Genomic DNA, 19,047 nt, shown 5'->3' on the forward strand with positions numbered 1-19,047 from the left:
TCCGGAGCTGCACTATATTTGAAATGGCTGAGAGCCGCTGGAGGGGTGAGGAAAGCCTGCGGCGCTGCGCTCCACTCTTCTAGTCTCTCAGTGGCAGCGGCAGAGGTGCTGGAGGGGTGGGGGAACCTGTGGTGCTGCTCAGCTCTCTCCTTCACCTCTCATCTGCGGCACCCGCCAGAGGGGTGGGAGAAGCGCAGTAGGGAATGCAAGGTGATACGGTGTATCAGCAACATATTTCGTACTCCCTTCTTTGCACCACCGCACCTACTCCAGCCAGTCGATGCACTCTTGTCAGCAGCGGTTGCGATCGTCTTTTAGGTAGCCATCCTGACATGCCAGGACATTGCAGGATGCTGCTGTACTACCTTTGTGAGTCCAGGGCTGCAGCCATTTATATCACTGCAGCTCGTGCCAACAGGTTTGATCGGGTTAAATGAACATACAGCCTCATGGCTACAAATGGTTCCCCTGTCACATCTCTCCTGCTCCTAGAACACACAGTGTAAAAGTGTACAAGGAAGACAATATTGTGTATTGTGATTTTGTCATGTTCCTTCCCCCTTTATATTTCTTCCTTCTGTATCCCTCTCCTTTTGCAAAAAAAAAAATTAAAACTCAATAAAATGACTGATGTTAAACAAACTATAACCAGAAATGTAAACAACAAAGTGATTGGCCGATAGTTTGGGGGTATCACAGTTGCAGGGTAATTACTTTTTTGTTGTTTAGCAATGTCAGTATTGCTTTGGTCTTGTATCAGGTTGTCCTAAAAGGTTATCCTTCTAAGCTGCCCAGACCCCACTGAAAAAACGCATCCCCATGACAATACAGAATGTCCCCACCCCATAAGTCACAGTTAGGATGGTGCTTGCTGAGGAATCTGTAATTCATTTGCTGTGTGCCACCCAGAGCATTTATAGATGAGGAAACAAAGCTTAATTGTTGGTTCATGGGACCACAAACCCTTATCTCACATTGGGCCAGATGTATCAAGCTTCAAAAAGTGATAAAGTGGGGAGTGATAAAGAGCCATCCAATCACCTCCAACCTGTCATTTTTCTAACCCAGCCTGTAACATGGCAGGTAGGGTCTGATTGGCTGGCTGTTTATCTCTCTCTGTTTTATCACCTTTGAAGATTGATACATCTGGCTCATTGTATCTGAGTCTCTTTGATGTTTTCTGCAAATCCAGATGTGCTTTGATGCAGTCTCTCTAATAATGGCTTCTTTCTAGCCACCCTCCCATACAGGCCAGTTGTGTGCAGAGCTTTTCATATTGCTGACTGGTGCATCCTCACTCGCACCTGAGGCACTGAGCTCTGTAGGTCCTCCTATAATAATAGCCGGCTACCCTGTGGGTCTCTAACTAGTCTCCTGGCTCTACCACTGACTTGTGATGGGCGGCTTGGTCTAGGCAGCACCTGGGCAGCAGGTCATACAGTAGCTTACATTTCACCACTGATCCTACAGTGGGACATCAGAGCACTTGGCCTTTATTATTGGCTATTATCTTGTAGCCTTTCCTGCCTTGGGCATGTCTATAACTTTATCTGTTAGGTGAATAAAATGCTCCTTGGTCTCCAGTCTCACAGCTTTCCTTCACATTCTCCACCTGACCAATGTGATTTCAATGAAAGGGAGTTTGTCCATACATATTATTAAATGAATATTGTATTATATCAGATAACAATCTCCTGTTTATATTGGAACAGGGTTATTTATACTCAAAGGTCATACATATGATAAACTCATTATTGTATAAGTCTATCAAAAATCTACGCAATAAGAATAATAGTAACCTACAATCAACAGCAACAACATCAGCAGCAACTGGTTCAGGTAAGCAGAGCAAACCCAAGCCTACAAGGCTTATTCTGGCAGGGTGATGGCTTGGCGCAGTAAGGGGTCCCAGCAACATTCTGTGGCTTCTGATTTATATTCTGTTCCCCAGTGGCACCAGGTTGTCTTTATAGGTGCCGGATGACTGAGCGGCAGTCAGGATTCCGACAGTAATTACATCAACGTCGGAATCCCGACTGCTAAAACCCTGACAGACGGGCAGCGGCTATTCTCCCTTGTGGGGGTCAGCTGACCGCCCGCTAACTCCCGAGCATCCGCGCATATGTAAGTGTGAGTCACTTTTACATGCGTGCACCTTCGCCATCATTCGATGGTCGCCAACCATTGAATGATGTGAGTGGATTACAGTAGGCTACGTATGGATGTTACTGTGTAACATCCATTTGCAGGCCCTGTGAGGGAATAGCCCTTGCGAATGGGTGGTGGCCGGGCCACCATTCGCAAGACCGGGTTTGGTGGACTCGATCAACCAGAATAACCCCTTTATCTGTAGTGTTATGTGGTGTGCGTCTACAGTGCCTCCAAAATCAATGTTTCTGCAGTCACAAAACACAAAACACCAGTCACAGTACAAATAATTATTTATATTTTGGGGATTTATATGCAGACAAGATATATATTTTTTTTTACTTCAGACCCAAAGAACAGGGTAAGAGGAAGGGGATAACAGTGCAAGGAGAGTAACAAGGGAAATATAAATACAAATTGGGAAATTTGATAAAAACAAATATTAAAAATGCTTTGAGCTCATAGGTCCAGCTAAAATGGCAGTTTAACCCTTCCAATACTATAGGCCTGGACCTCCAGTCATGGAAGGGTTAAAATGATACAATGCGATAGTGTCTTATTAACTGTAAGAAAACCATACTTACAGGATTGTAACATTAAGAGCAGAAATGACGTCAGAAAGACCGATCGGGGGTCTGGTATCTGGGTCCTTAATAATAAAGTCACCACTTCATCTGTTTGCACAGCGCTGGCGCGCCGCGTGCCCAGTTTAGGGAGCGCAGATTCACCATCTGGCACTAATCACTGCCCCCCTTCTTTTTGAGGCACAAGCCATGTTAACATTAAGTGCACTTTTGTGGTGAGAATTAAATACAAAACAAACAAGAACCCAAAAAAAAAGGATTCACATAAAATACAATAGAGCACAAAGATATCTCAGTAACGTAAAACGGCTTGTGCAGCCTCTGGCTTAGTGGCAGCAGCTAACAGGTCAGACTGCTGAGCTACACAGCTTGCGGAGATGGTTAACAACAATCGGAGATGGGGTCTTCCTGGTAACTTCAATCAAGGATTGAGAGGGTCACAGATAAAGGGAAGGTTTGTAATAGAATCATACATAACATTTAACATACAGAAAATCAATCACATTTTTCTTGCGTGGGGATAGTTCCCTGTGTCTCCAGTGTGATGGTTTACTGATTTCCAGTTGTGCCCAGTTGATTCCAGTGCTGCTTGGTTTGGTCCAGTGTTGCACATCCAGTGAGGGGTTTGGGTCACCCCGCGACTGCCCGCAGTCTGGGGGGCATGGAGGGGGAGGGGCACGGGCATGTTTTCTGTGCCCAACGGGGAAAAAAAAAGGAAATTTTTTTTTTTTCCCCAGCTGTTCAACGAGCGCGTCATTCTCAGAGTCGGTAAAAACTGAAATGATAGTCTGTAACTTGTGAAGGATCCAGAGAAGTGTCATAGCATCCTGCTGCTCCCTGAGAGACAGAAAGAGGGACAGTTAGAAAAGACTCCTGCGTATGAGGCATGAACACTGCACAAGTATCAGACAATAGAGGGGGATGTCAGGTGCTAGAAGGCGCATTTATTGCCTAATGACCTTACACTAATACTGGCAATGTAGTATAATCGGTGTCTGGATTCTGGGAAGACAGGCGCAGTGTAACCCAAGCCGATGGCTGCGTATTGGTTGTAAATGCACTAAGGACACTGGTGAGTAGATCGGAACAGCTTACCGGAGGTGACACCTGCAGGTGAAAGGTGAAATCCTGGGAGGGAAACAACTGGAGAGACCATAAGTGGTACGATGATGGGATCGGCTGGGTACACGCTCCAGAGACCTGGGGGAGAGAAAAAGTTTCCATCAACTCCCATTACATTTACTACCAGGAGTACATACATACTGTATAATACTACATTTTATTAGCAGCTTATAGTCTCTGATCATGCTATTGCAAATGCCTGTAGCAGCCAGGGTCTATGGTACCATAGCAGGAATCTGGCAGCTTTAGGACCCTTGCCATATGCTGTCTAGCTAGCCCTAGGGTGCTCAGCACAGGCCGGAGACTTACAATGGTCTATGACACAGGTCTTCAACCTGTGGCCCTCCAGATGTTGTGGAACTACATGTCCCAGCATGCCCTGACAGTTTTGGCATGCTCTTATAGGAAAAAAAATGTGGCAATGCATGTTGGAACATGTAGTTTCACAACATCTGGGGGGCCATTGAAGATCCATGGTCTATGATATATTTGGGAGAACCATTTCACCTTGTGTGGAGCGGAGCATAGAAACTTAAGTGACAGCTCTGTTGAACAGCCTAAAACTTACCTTCATCTGCACTTTAGCATACTCTGAGTTGCTTGCAGCTTTACGGAACTGTGAACATTGGGTCAGGGCTAAAAAAAGGGCAAAAGCGCTTATTTAGAGTTTAAGATTTGTAAGTTTGTTTGCATATTATTGCGCAATAATATAGATATTTAAGCACTTAGGTGTTACAGCAAAAGGTTGAATAGAGAGTTATTAAATGGTACAGATATTTGAATGTGTTCAATTTAAAGTGATTAATTACGAGTACAATAAGAATGTTCATTGGTTGTAACATAATACAGTAGAATTGTAGAATACATTTGTTTACTTTAAGAAAACATCTAATCAGTCGTTCTTCTCTGCGGGCGTCCTCTGAGATTTGCATAGTCTCCGAGGTGCTCGTAGCGGGGTGGGCATACAGTAGGCGGGCAGGGGGCCTTCGCAGGGTTTCCTGGGCGTACTCACAAAAATATTGGATGCACCCAGGAAATGCTGGGCATCAGCAAGTGAACGGGGGTGGCTACTTGCCTTCCGGGAGCCGGCAGCAGACGTCACCGAATGTCAGCTGCCCACAATGTTCACGGAGCAGGGTGCCACTAAATAAAGTCACCAGGGAGTGAGCGCTTCAGAAATCGACCATCGAATGATTTTGGGAAAATATGCGAATAGCGGGGTGTGGGCATTTGGGCGGTGCTAAAAAGCTCACAAAGAAGCAAAATAACACTGCTTTGTGAGCCAACCAGAATAAGGGCCATACTGCTTATTAATGGGTGCAAGAATAGTGTAGCCCTGGCAGAAACAATGGTTAAGCATAGAGAACCCCAAGTAGGCATCGGCCTGGCTGCGATCCCATGGGAATGCCCAGCATTTCATAGAGACGCCCATGCCACTTTCATGGAGGAGAAACATCCTCCGGTGCGTGACAGCACTTGGGCCCTTATTTTGATCTGAGCGGTACGGCCCGCGTGCGGCCGTACCGCCGATGTTTACACTCTGCACATGCGCAGAGGTCACTCTGCGCATGTGCAGGGGAATTCGCCGTGTAAAAAATTTAGACGCCGCAAAGGGGGCGTATAGGGGTGTGAGGGGCTTAATAGCCTCATTACCCTATGTATACGCCCAGCGTTTCATGGGCGTTCCCATGCAAACGCGGGGCGTATGCATGGTAATGAGGCTATGACGCCAGTGATGGGGGCGGAAAGCTGACATCGCCGGATGTCAGCTGCCCGCCCCAATACAAGCTTTCACACGGACGATTGTCCGTGTGCTCGAAGCTTGCGTGAGCGGGGGGAGCGTGCGGCCCTGCCTTCGATGGTCATCGACCATCGAATGCAGGGGGCAGCTCCCAACATGGTGGAGGCGTACGCCCCGCCATTTTCATGCGGATCGGCAGCCGTCCGTGTACGGACGGCCGTGCCGATCCGTCTTGTAGGCGGGGATTCGTCTGGTGCGGTCGGAGCCGCATATGCGGCTCGACCGCACCAACCAGAATAAGGGCCAGAATGCTCTGATGAAGTGAACTATTAGGGGGAGCAGGCAAGAAACCGAATGGACATTCCAAACTACATCATCTACATATGCGATGGTCAGTGGGATGTACCGCCAATGCTTTGTACAGAGAGAGAGAGAGAGAGTTGGGGCAGAGAGAGACTGGACACACTTGTCGGCATAAGCAGGCAGCAAACGGAACACATGAATTCCCCGCCTGACTCTGCAACGCCCCAATTGCTGGCTCAATAATCCTGGCTGGTACACACTTTTGCAGAAGAAAATCAACTAAATAAAAATGTATTGTTTGTGGGGAAACAATTGTTGTCACTGATTTTCATTCTGTCTTTGACTGATCTTCCTTAACCATTGCATTGGCAGGTCTCAGTATCATATCCGCCACAGACGGCTCCTATTTATTTTTGATCTGTCCGACAGGGGGCGCTTACCTGTTTGCTAGGCTGCAAGTATATGCAGCTTAGCGAACAGGACTGAATAAGGCCCTTTATCTGTCTGTGCTCATGGTCGCCATCTCTCTCTCTACAGATCTCACACACTCTCCCTCTGACCCAGGTTAATGGCTGTGAGGGGTAAGGAGACAGGAGGGAAGAAGGACACAGAAAACTCATAAGTTACCTAACAACTCACCTCTGAAATAATGCTAGAACAGGTCCAGGTGCAGCACATATTCGGTGTACACATAGGTGGCCAGCTGATCACCCGTTGTACTCGAGTAGACCTGGGTAACATAGATAAAGGTTATTACTGCACTATTCACACAATACTGACTATAGTGCACAACCTAGGGGTCTAGTTACTAACATGCAGCAATAAGGTGGATTGTCTATTACCTATTATTGGGGCAACAGAAACTCACTTATTGCCACCATCAGAGAAAGGTGACTAATATCTGGGACTTAAAAATACTTTCTACCTCACTCTTCCCAACTGCTTTAAATGTAATAAAATATATTTTTAACCAATTTATCATCTTTTTTTCATGGATTTTTGTAGGAAACACCCTTTCAGCATTTTATATGTGGAAATGGGAAACAGGGACAGAGGGGCGCACAATCACTGTACTATAGTGTTCTCAGATCCAGTCCTCTGCATACACTGGCAGTGCATGTTTTCCATATGTCCTTGCTGGAGCACAGGCATATTCATTACTCACTGACACATTATAAAATATCTACAGATGATTCTTAGGATTTCACTTGTGTTTCTGTGAGAAGACCTGTAAATTGTGCAACGTTAGCTTGTCCCAAGAACTGGAAATGGGAAGCAATGCTCCTCTATAAGAAATGAATGTTACAGTAAGGGGGTCATATTGTTCATTTGCACCCCCACGTGGTCCAGCGATGGTTTTTTTCCGTGCATGCGCATAATGAATTATGCGCATGTGCAGGGTCCCTGGGCGACTGAACTCAGCGACTGATCAGTTCACACTGACCAATGTGGGCCAGGGGAGTGGGGCAGCAGAGTAGGGTGTCCACCATGGGAACGCTCAGCATTTCATGGCCGTCCCTATGGGATTGCGTGCAGCAGGTGGTGTGCCAGGGTTGGACGGCTGACGACACATGACGTCGGGCAGGCGGATGACGTCAGCCGTCCGTCCTGGTTTCGGACGGCCACTGACTTATATTTGCGTGGCCTGGATCAGTCAATCGATGGTCGGTGATCATCAAATGATTTCTCCTGCTGCGGGCACATGAGAGGGTATGTGTATTCGTGACACTTCCCCTCGCATGGTTGCAAGGTGATACGGTGGTGATTCGGCAGGGGCAGGCCCTCTGGGACTCGGTACGCTGCGAGTTTCACAGCTTACCGAGTCAACCAGAATCAGGGCCTAAGTGTAGAGATGGTGATGTGTTATATGTGTTATATAAAATATCTCTCAATAATCCATCTATGCCAAATCACTTCAGTCAGACACAAAGCCCTCTGACTGGCTCACTGGTCACCAAAGGCTATCCGCTTACGCAGCACTTTCCCAGTTACAGGAAGAACACTATACACGTGTACCCAGACCGTCCAATAGGACCCTTCCATCAGGTACAGAAAGCTCTGCTCCCGGACTTCCCAGGTGCAGTTACCTGCAGTGAAACAGCTTTCTCATCAATTATCTAGTTCAACACAGGTGACTACAATCATAAACAGGGGGAAGCCCAAGAGCAGATCCTCTTGTACCTGATGGAAGGGGTCATGCTGGGGGATCTGTTATTCCCCCACTCCCATCCCTAACTCCTATCTCACATGTCAATACAGACAAAAGTAAAACAGTAGGGATGGCCATTCACGATCGATGATTCGAAATCATCGATGGTTCATGGCCAATGTCGAATACTTTAGCCATCGATGGGGGAGAACCAGATGCTTTCCCTCCATCGATGGAACAGTAAAACGATGTTTGCTTTATTTTTTCAAAGCCCCGGGACACAGAGCATAGCTCTGCCCCCTGACACCAGCGAAGCCATGTCCCCCATGTTTTGATTGGCCCACAGGCCAATCAATCAAACACAATGGATGACCATCGATATGTGAAAATATTGATGGTCATCATTGCATAGTTTAGCACTATCGATGGCAAGTTGCAGAATTGCCATCGATGGCAATGGCAACAACGGCCATCCCTATAAAACAGATATTTTAGTAGATGTATTTAAAAGTGAAAAAACATAGGCACCTGATTATCACTACCCCGGAGGGCTGTATTCTATTGTATTATGTTGGTGAAATAGTTACAGCCATACATTTATGTACATTTAATGTTCCTTTCCTGCAGTTAGATTATAAATTAGGAACATGTACATAGGATCTCACTGAAATTAGGCACAAATAACATTAACAGGGTAAGTTATAGCAACTTAGAAATCCTAAAAATAAAATTAGACCCATTAGCATGGATACTATAGAGTGTATATGGGAGAGCAGCAAGCTGGTCACATGACCCAAGCTATACACTTTCATAGCTGAGAGTGGCAGTTATTTTCCAACTGGCATCTCTGCAGCAGACAGCATCAGAGGAGGAAGCAGGAGCCCAAGCAGAGGATTGAGAAGGGGAGAAAAAGCGATTTCAGGAGACAGAAAGCCAATTACTGGATCAGGTGAACCCGTCGTAAGACGCAGGAGCCGAATCAGGAGAGGTAAGTAAACTTATTGGATCAGGTGTACCCGTCAGTAGACGCAGGAGCCCGATCAGGAGAAGTAAGTAAACTTATTGGATCAGGTGTACCCGTCGGAAGACGCAGGAGCCAGATCAGGAGAGGTAAATCGACTTAGTGGATCAGGTGTACCCGTCTGAAGACGCAGGAGCCAGATCAGGAGAGGTAAATCGACTTATTGGATCAGGTGTACCCGTCGGAAGACGCAGGAGCCAGATCAGGAAAGGTAAATTGACCAATTGGATCAGGTGTACCCGTCGGAAGACGCAGGAGCCAGATCAGGAAAGGTAAATTGACCAATTGGATCAGGTGTACCCGTCGGAAGACGCAGGAGCCAGATCAGGAGAGGTAAATCAACTTATTGGATCAGGTGTACCCGTCGGAAGACGCAGGAGCCAGATCAGGAGAGGTAAATCGACTTAGTGGATCAGGTGTACCCGTCTGAAGACGCAGGAGCCAGATCAGGAGAGGTAAATCGACTTAGTGGATCAGGTGTACCCGTCGGAAGACGCAGGAGCCAGATCAGGAAAGGTAAATTGACCAATTGGATCAGGTGTACCCGTCTGAAGACGCAGGAGCCAGATCAGGAGAGGTAAATCGACTTATTGGATCAGGTGTACCCGTCGGAAGACGCAGGAGCCAGATCAGGAAAGGTAAATTGACCAATTGGATCAGGTGTACCCGTCGGAAGACGCAGGAGCCAGATCAGGAAAGGTAAATTGACCAATTGGATCAGGTGTACCCGTCGGAAGACGCAGGAGCCAGATCAGGAAAGGTAAATTGACCAATTGGATCAGGTGTACCCGTCGGAAGACGCAGGAGCCAGATCAGGAGAGGTAAGTCAACTTATTGGATCAGGTGTACCCGTTGGGAGACGCAGGAGCCAGATCAGGAAAGGTAAACGACCAATTGGATCAGGTGTACCCGTCGAAAGACGCAGGAGCCAGATCAGCAGAGGTAAGTTCACATATTGGATCAGGTGTACCCGTCGGAAGATGCAGGAGCCGGATCAGAAGATGGAGGAGATGGTCGGGAAGAAGAGGAGAAGGAAGGAGACCTCAAGAAGGCCTGAAAAGGAAGCACCTGAGGAGGAACCCAGCGGCAAGATACAGAAGACAGACCAGAACACAGAGGAGATGGCCGGAAAGAAGAGGTGCAGGAAGGAGACATCAAGAAAGCCTGAAAAGGAAGCACCTGAGGAGTCCAGCACCAAGATGCAGGAGAAAGACCAGAAGACAGTGAAGAACACTTCATCAAGAAAATCCAGAGAGGAAGAATCGCTGGAAGAGAGAAAGAGAGCAGCAAGCGAGGCTAAAGACCCGGATGAAGATCAGCCAAGACCAGGTAAGCGGAAATGTAGTTGGATGTCCTTGCACTGTAGTTCATTTTCACACTGGCAAAGTTTAATATTGTTTATATAAAAAAATTATTAATAATGTTTTATTTGTAATTTATATTCATTTCATTGGTTACTACAGTTATTCAGATAAAGACAGTCTCAAAAAAAAGGATTAGTAAAACTACTGTAATATTTATGGAGAAAGGTGCACAACTACAAAGGTGCTGTAACCTACAGTATAGCTCAGTTTGGTGACAGGCATATGCCGGCATTCGCAGTGTTATTTACACAATGAAAACACAGTATGAATGTTCTTCTACCTTTACCTAGCCTAATCCTAACATTACTATGATTATTACTTCATTAACCCCACACCCAAATATCAGGGGGTTTACAGAATAGCTCTAGGTTTACTGGCACTAAAGGTGGTAATACCCAGGATGGCAGTGCCTGCATTTATACGTGACAGCCCAACCCCCCTGGGGAAGACAGCCATGGTGATAACTGAAGAATGTAGGGCTGGTGTCACCCGGTGTAATGACTCATGGGGGGAAATTTACTAAGATGTGTATGCTACTTCACATGTGATGTTGCTATGGGCAACCAATCAGAATCTACTTCTTATTTATTTAGCATCCTCTAGAAGACAGGATCTGATTGGTTGCCCATAGCAACATCACATGTGAAGTAGAATACACATCTTAGTAAATCCCCCGCCATGGTGTCATGGCGGTTTTTTCCCTTCATTTAATTATGGACTTGGATATTTAATCTATTATTAGATATTTAATCTATTATTAGATATTTAATCTAAAGTAATGTATGTTAACATGAATTTCACATATAGGAATACAGATGCAAACCCTTTCAGGCTGTTTATAGGACAACAAAACGCATTATATCCCGTGTCAAACTTGGACATGAAGGGCCCATCAGGCGAATGTAATGGTTGGCATCTATTGTAGCTCAATGCCATTACAAATGTACTACAGGCGATGTGATTAGTGGCAGAACGGTATGGCCAGTAACTACAGGATTAGCTCAGAGGAATTGGCTTGGTCACTAGAACCCCAGGCAATCCTTTTGATCACTAGCAATAATTTACCTGCTTAAATTTGCATGAGAATGCATCACTAACAGTTCCTTACAACACATAAATGCACATGCTCCATTCCTACAATATTAAATAGGCACTATTCAGTTACGCAACAAAATTATTAAACTCAAAAGTGATCAAGGTGCAGGGCAATACTGTGTCTGAAGTCTGGGGGCACATAGAAAACATTGGTGGTAGGTGTAGAAGGACAGAAAGCCTACATAAGCAGAGGGAAGGGCTAAGGCACTGCAAGGGAACAAGGGAAGGGTAGAGAGCCTGGATCAGACAGAGCCCGAGAGTCCAAACTACGCAGGGATAGAGCAGAGAGACTGAACCAGACAGGGGAAGGGCAGAGAGGCCAGACCAGACAGGGTAAGGGCAGAGAGGCCGGACCAGACAGGGGAAGGGCAGAGAGGCCGGACCAGACAGGGGAAGGGCAGAGAGTCTGGACGAGACAGGGGAAGGGCAGAGAGGCCGGACCAGGCAGGGGAAGGGCAGAGAGGCCGGACCAGGCAGGGGAAGGGCAGAGAGGCCGGACCAGGCAGGGGAAGGGCAGAGAGACCGGACCAGACAGGAGAAGGGCAGAGAGGCTGGAGTGCCCCACGTAGGAATACTTAATTAAAGGTGTATTCAGGAGCTTGGGCTTACTGTTCAATGAGGCCTGGTGGTTCCGATTAGCTAGAAGTAGCTTTGTAAAACCCTATAGTGTGCTACGCTGTAAGTTTGAATCGTGCCCTATCTCCTTATCTGTTGAATAATAAATTCCTAATCTATTATTTTACTCCGCAAGGACCAAGCAGCATCTCACCGCCAGACTGCCCCGAGGACGAATCTCAATTCCTGGAGAGATATGACATCCGTCGGGAGTTAGGCCGAGGCACATACGGAGTGGTCCTGCTGGCGCACGACAACATCACCAAGACGGATGTCGCCATTAAACTCTTGAACAACAACGGACTGTCAGATAGAGAAGAATTGAAGGCGTGGATGGAGACCAGAGCCCTACAATCAACATCTGGGAGCCCCTTCTTAGCACATGGACTTCTGACCTTCCAGAATGAAGACGTCTTGGCATTCGTCATGGACTACGCCAGCGGTGGAGACCTGTTTGACCTGCTGCAATCAAGAGGGCGTCTTGAGTCTACGGCTACAACGTACGATCTATGCATAATCTGGTGTATAACTCTGTGTGATATAGGATTCCGGTACTTATGTAATATCTGGACTCCCGTTTTTCTTATGAGACCGCGTCCCCTCGCGGGGCTCGCTGCGCTCGCCACACTATAGAAAATCAACTCCATGCGTAGTTGGATAGTAGGGGTATGAAAAAATGGGGTGCATTTAACATGGGAGTCCAGATAATACATAAGTACCAGGATTCCTTGTTGGACGTCCATCAATTTGTCTCTTCCTGCTAGAATTCTATTCTACCCGTATTTGTCTTCCTTTCGTGTTCTACAGCTCTTACACTGTTCCCCATCCCACACTGTATCTCTCTATCCTGCCCATACACAATGGCTGATTTGGGATATTACAATGTTGTTACATTTCTTCTATAACAGAGTCTTCGCTGCCGAGATAGTGTCCGGTCTCCAGTACTTCCACAGGATGGGCTTCATCCATCGGTAACTTTCTTTCTTTCCTCATTTAAATAAACATAGAAGAAAAGATAATTTGGGATTCCTATATATATACACCCCTTTGTGTGCAGCTCTAGCCTGACCATTACATCCCTCCAAAGCCCCTCCTACCACCCTGTCACTACCACACCCACTTCTATCTGGGCCACAGGGAAATACATCTCAACTGCCAGACACCTGGGATAATGCAGTCCCAATCATGGCATCAGGGCAGAGCCAGCAAATTGAGACAACTCAAGTCAATCTCAGACATTGGGAGCAATGCTAGCGGTGTATATGTGGATCTGATTATAAGATTATATGCATGCAAGTGCAAATATACAGGAAGGACAGCAACTCTGCCAGCATCCAGCATCTGCCAGCAAACACTTCTTATTCGCAACACAATGCACCTAAGACGCACCAGGAGACTTTGCCTTAATATGTGTCTGAGGACGTATCTGCAGCCTTAGACACTTATGATGTATGCAAACAAGTACTTAATGACAAAATACTTATTGTTCCTTTTACAGAGACATCAAACCAGAGAACATCCTGCTTCATGACGGCCATATTAAAATCACCGACTTCGGGCTGGCGATCGAGAACAAACCCAGAGCCTCTGGCTACGCTGGAACACGTGGCTACATTGCCCCAGAGGTGAGGCTATAATAAATTTGAGGGGCTATGTGATAAGGTGGATATGGAGGAGACAATGTCACATTTCCATTCTTAATACCAAAGCCCCAGAATTAATCTGTACATAAATTAATTAAATTTCTATTCCCATTATGTACCCAGCGTGTCTGTCCCGGTAATGGTGTTCCCAGTGTGTCTGTCCCGGTAATGGTGTTCCCAGCATATCTGTGCCGGTAATGGTTTACCCAGTGTGTCTGTCCCGGTAATGGTGTTCCCAGCGTGTCTGTCCCGGTAATGGTGTTCCCAGTGTGTCTGTCCCGGTAATGGTGCTCCCAGCGTGTCTGTCCCGATAATGGTGTACCCAGTGTGTCTGTCCCGGTAATGGTGTGCCCAGCGTGTCTGTCCCGGTAATGGTGTTCCCAGTGTGTCTGTCACGGTAATGGTGTACCCAGCGTGTCTGTCCCGGTAATGGTGCTCCCAGCGTGTCTGACCTGGTAATGGTGTTCCCAGTGTGTCTGTCCCGGTAATGGTGCTCCCAGCGTGTCTGACCTGGTAATGGTGTTCCCAGCATGTCTGACCTGGTAATGGTGTTCCCAGCATGTCTGACCTGGTAATGGTGTTCCCAGCATGTCTGACCTGGTAATGGTGTTCCCAGCATGTCTGACCTGGTAATGGTGTGCCCAGCGTGTCTGACCTGGTAATGGTGCGCCCAGCGTGTCTGACCTGGTAATGGTGTGCCCAGCGTGTCTGACCTGGTAATGGTGTGCCCAGCGTGTCTGACCTGGTAATGGTGTTCCCAGCATGTCTGACCTGGTAATGGTGTTCCCAGCATGTCTAACCTGGTAATGGTGTGCCCAGTGTCGGTCCTGGGAACTGTGTGCCCAGCATGTCGGTCCAGGGAACTGTGTGCCCAGCATGTCTGTCCTGGGAACTGTGTGCCCAGTATGCCTATATATGATAAACATGATCTGATTTCTCATTCATCTCACATGTATGGAATTATTTGTCAGTGTAACATCTGATGGCAGGCGTATTGTGCCCAGATCTGCTGTCCTGTTTATGAAGTGTAATGTAGTGAACTTCTTACCTTTTAATGACAGATCATCATGGGAGACCGATATAATGCGGGAGTGGATTGGTACTCCTTCGGTGTGGTGCTATTCCAGATGTCAACAGGAAAATCCCCCGAGGAGTGCCGCATCTCGGCTTTGGCGGGCTGTCATCTGTGCCCGAATACAAGAAACATCATTGAAGAGGTGAGTGTGAGAACATACTTAGCATTCAGCACTAGGTAACAAAGAGGCCATGAACAATGTGTCAGCGTCTGTTATTTATACAGAACCCCCATTCTCTAGTATCAGCCATGTAGTTGTTCTACGAGCGGTCATGTAGCTGTACATGGGGAAGCTATACGTAGTTACATACGTCAGATTACATTACTGGCTCCCTGACACACACAAATAAGTGAAGGAAACTCCAAGCCAGATCAATGCCTGCTGCAGGAGTCACTGTACCACTGACATACACTACTGGTCACGTTATACAGCACCGGCATTTTCCCTGTTTCTATTCAAATATAAGCAAATCAAGTCCAGTGAATGACCCCCAATGGTACCATGATAAGCAGTAACCTGCTAGAGGTTAGGGGAAAGAATACTAAACTACATAGACACACATCCTCTGATTAGGGCAATACAGTATAATGCTTCTTTTCTTTGATGCTAAAATCATGTCTCCTATATATGTACTGTAAGAAATCAGACTGCAGATAAACAGAAACTTAGGGCCTTATTCTAATCGGATCGGTGAAACGTGCGTACGGTCCGTCACACCGTACGTTTCCTGTACGCTCACGGTGAGCGTAAGTCCGCCCACAGAACAGCCACACACGGATGGTCACAATGGGGAGTGGCGTACACTTGAGCGTACGCCACCGTGCACGGACGGATCTCCCTCTTAGCCACCGACACCTGGCGTACATCAGAGCGTACGCCACCGTTTACGGACGGGTCTCGTCCGTTTTCACACCGTCACCTTCCGTATATCTGAACGTACGCCACAGTGCAAGTAGAAATTGAGTCCAAAAACATCATTGTTGCTCTTAGATGTGGTTTGTGTCTTTTTCCTAATAAAAAACTGGTATGTTTGTGTTACAGTAAAAAAGTTGACACACGTCGACTTCTGTGAATTGAGTGTCCTGCTTTTTAAAGTATACAAAAACACTTTCTGAATTGGTGAGATGGTTATTGCAGCATTGCTTATTGCATTCAGGTGTATGTAATTTACTTGTATTCGGCATTAATTAGCAGACCCAGGCGTCCGCTCTCATGCGGTAGCTCTAAGAGTGGTCAGGAGCACTCTTTGGCGTCCACCTGTTTTTGGTCCAAAATTCACGGTGCATTCGCCGATCGAGACGGTTGTGGCACCGTGCATTTTGTGTGCACACCCCCCTGTACGCCCATGTTTACGCCCAGTTTTCCTGATTACTCCGGCCGCTCCCATAAAAACGCCCACATGCCGCCCACAATGACCGTACTCTTGCGGACAGGTTTTTTCGCACGGAGAGACCCGTTCGTGAGCGGTTTGAGGTCACTGCACATGCGCATAGCGAAAGCTACGTATGCGCAGATGCAAAAAAACCCTGAACCGACCGTGTACGGTCCCACGCACCAAGCAGAATAACCCCCTTAGTTACACTCCTGTTCCTCTTTCCAGCTCCTGTGTGGTGACCCTGAGATGCGTCTGGGTGAGAACGGCAACATCAGAGAACATCCATTCTTCACGGGAATCGATTGGGAGAAGTTAGAACATCTGCAGGACCCATTCACTCCCAGCTTCTCCCTGCAGCCGCCACAGTGAAGGTAACATCACTTCCCCAGGTGCAGGAGGTATAACATCATCTCACACAGGAGCAGCCGATACCTCCATCAGTAGCCACATAACAACGTCCAGCTTCCAGAAGAACACCTGGCTCCTCCGTCAGCCCGAATTACACAAGGTGGCAGAACATCGCCCCTCAACTAACAACTACGGTATGTTCTCCAACGCCCATCAAGTACTGGAGACCGAGAGACCGGAACATCAAATCTCTTACTTATTGGGTAAGTACGATCCAACCCATATTATGCGCAACGAACACCTCTGCTGATTGCAGAGGTGCTTGCGGTATAGAGCAGCCAGCGATTGCAAATGGAGGCACGGGGTGGAATGCACCTCCTCCTGCGTTTGCACTGCTTAAGGATTAAGCGTTATACACATACCACCCCAGGGCCAATAGCCTAACAGCACACCCCCACTATCTCCTGCCTTACCATCGCTCGCACCACCCCCCATCATCCATGCCCACACTGCTGCTCTCTCTAACTCCCCCCTCAGCGTCTCTGTCCTCACCCTCTCTGCCCTCGCCCACTCTCTAACTCCCCCCACAGCGTCTCTGCCCTCACCCTCTCTCTAACTCCCCCCTCCGTGTCTCTGCCCTCTCTCTAACTCCCCCCTCAGCCTCTCTGCCCTCACTAAGGGGGAGATTCTCTAAGCGAAAAATGCGGTAAAAACCCCGTTATCAGGGTTTTTACCGCATTTTGGGATGCTGTAAATATGGCGGCAGGGGGTGGCCCATAGAAGCCAATGGGCTTCTACCGCAACCCTCTGCCGCCCCGCGCCGACCCCCTCGCCGCCCCGCATCGCCCCCTCACCTGTGTCCGGGCAGCACAGAGCTGTGCTGCCCGGACCTGTGACCTCCTCCCTGCACTGATCCTCTTCCGGGTGCAGGGAGGAGGAGAGCCGGGCGCAGCAGCAGCAGCGACTCTCACCGCAAAGGACAGCTCTTAACGCAAGAGCTGTCCTTTGCCTTAATTATCGCATATGTTACAACATATGCGATAATTAAATATGTGATGGGCGGCGAAGGGGGGCGGAGATTCTTAGAGAATCTCCCCCTAACTCTCTAACTCCCCCCTCAGAGTCTCTGCCCTCACCCTCTCTCTAACTCCCCCCTCAGCCTCTCTGCCCTCACCCTCTCTCTAACTCCCCCTTCAGCGTCTCTGCCCTCACCGTCTCGCTCTAACTCCCCCCTCACCCTCTCTCTAACGCCCCCCTCAGCGACTCTGCCCTCACCCTCTCTTTCTAACTCCCCCCTCAGCCTCTCTGCCCTCACCCACTCTCTAACTCCCCCCTCAGTGTCTCTGCCCTCACCCTCTCTCTCTAACTCCCCCCTCAGCCTCTCTGCCCTCACTAACTCTCTAACTCCCCCCTTAGCGTCTCTGCCCTCACCCTCTCTCTAACTCCTCCCTCAGCTTCTCTGCCCTCACCCTCTCTCTAACTCCCCCTCAGCCTCTCTGCCATCACTAACTCTCTAACTCCCCCCTCAGCGTCTCTGCCCTCACCCTCTCTCTAACCCCCCCCTCAGCCTCTCTGCCATCACCCACTCTCTAACTCCCCCCTCAGCGTCTCTGCCCTCACCCACTTTCTAACTCCCCCCTCAGCGTCTCTGCCTTCACCCTCTCTCTAACTCCCCCCCCCTCAGTGTCTCTGCCATCACCCTCTCTATAACTCCCCTCCTCAGAGTCTCTGCCCTCACCCTCTATCTCCCCCCTCAGCGTTAATGCCCTCACCCTCTCTCTAACTCCCCCCTCAGCCTCTCTGCCATCACCCACTCTCTAACTCCCCCTTCAGCGTCTCTGCCCTCACCCTCTCTCTAACTCCCCCCTCAGCGTCTCTGCCCTCACCCTCTCTCTAACTCCACCCTCAGCGTCTCTGCCCTCTCCCTCTCTCTAACTCCCCCCTCAGCGTCTCTGCCCTCACACTCCAACTCCAATCCAATCCATATTATGCGCAATGTTTGGTTTCTGCACATGTGATCACATCGCAGAACAACAAACACCTCTGCTGATTGCAGAGGTGCTTGCGGTGTAGAGCAGCCAGCGATCGCAAATGGAGGCAGGGGGTGGAATGCACCTCCTCCTGCATTTGCATTGCTTGAGGATCCCACATGATAAGCTGCTGTGAGCAGCTTGTCATGTGCAATCCAAACCGAATCAGGCATCTTCTAAAAATGTATATAAAATATAACATCAATGGCGAGGGTTTGGCTGGCTTATCTGGGGAGGACGGAGGCCAGAACTGATGCATACCTCCCAACATGACCCTCTCCAGGAGGGACAAAATGCTCTGCTTCTGGATTTTCTTCTGAATGCATGATTACCTTGATCTGTCTTGAACAGGATAATTAATAAGAAAGGTGTTTCAACACAGGTGATGTCAATCATAAATTAAGACAGAAGGGCAGAAGCAGAGCAATGTGTC

The 19,047-nt window shown here is 48.1% G+C and overlaps 2 long non-coding RNA genes across 6 annotated transcripts in view; both read right to left on the minus strand.

Annotated features, from left to right (window-relative positions):
- LOC146046264 (uncharacterized) overlaps nt 1-19,047 on the minus strand; it is a 169,477-nt gene that overhangs the window by 45,483 nt on the left and 104,947 nt on the right. The window lies entirely within an intron of this gene.
- Nucleotides 4,424-19,047, minus strand: part of LOC146046265 (uncharacterized) — a 50,119-nt gene continuing 35,495 nt past the window's right edge. For all 4 annotated transcript variants that reach the window (XR_014465822.1, XR_014465824.1, XR_014465823.1 and 1 more), the window contains 3 exons: nt 14,834-14,969; nt 6,538-6,628; nt 4,424-4,490 (listed from right to left, as the gene is read on the minus strand). This is a non-coding gene — a long non-coding RNA (uncharacterized LOC146046265). The remainder of the gene's footprint in view (nt 4,491-6,537; nt 6,629-14,833; nt 14,970-19,047) is intronic.

This window comes from Crinia signifera, chromosome 11, assembly GCF_055691185.1.
Source record: "Crinia signifera chromosome 11, ASM5569118v1, whole genome shotgun sequence".
Lineage (NCBI taxonomy): Eukaryota > Metazoa > Chordata > Amphibia > Anura > Myobatrachidae > Crinia > Crinia signifera.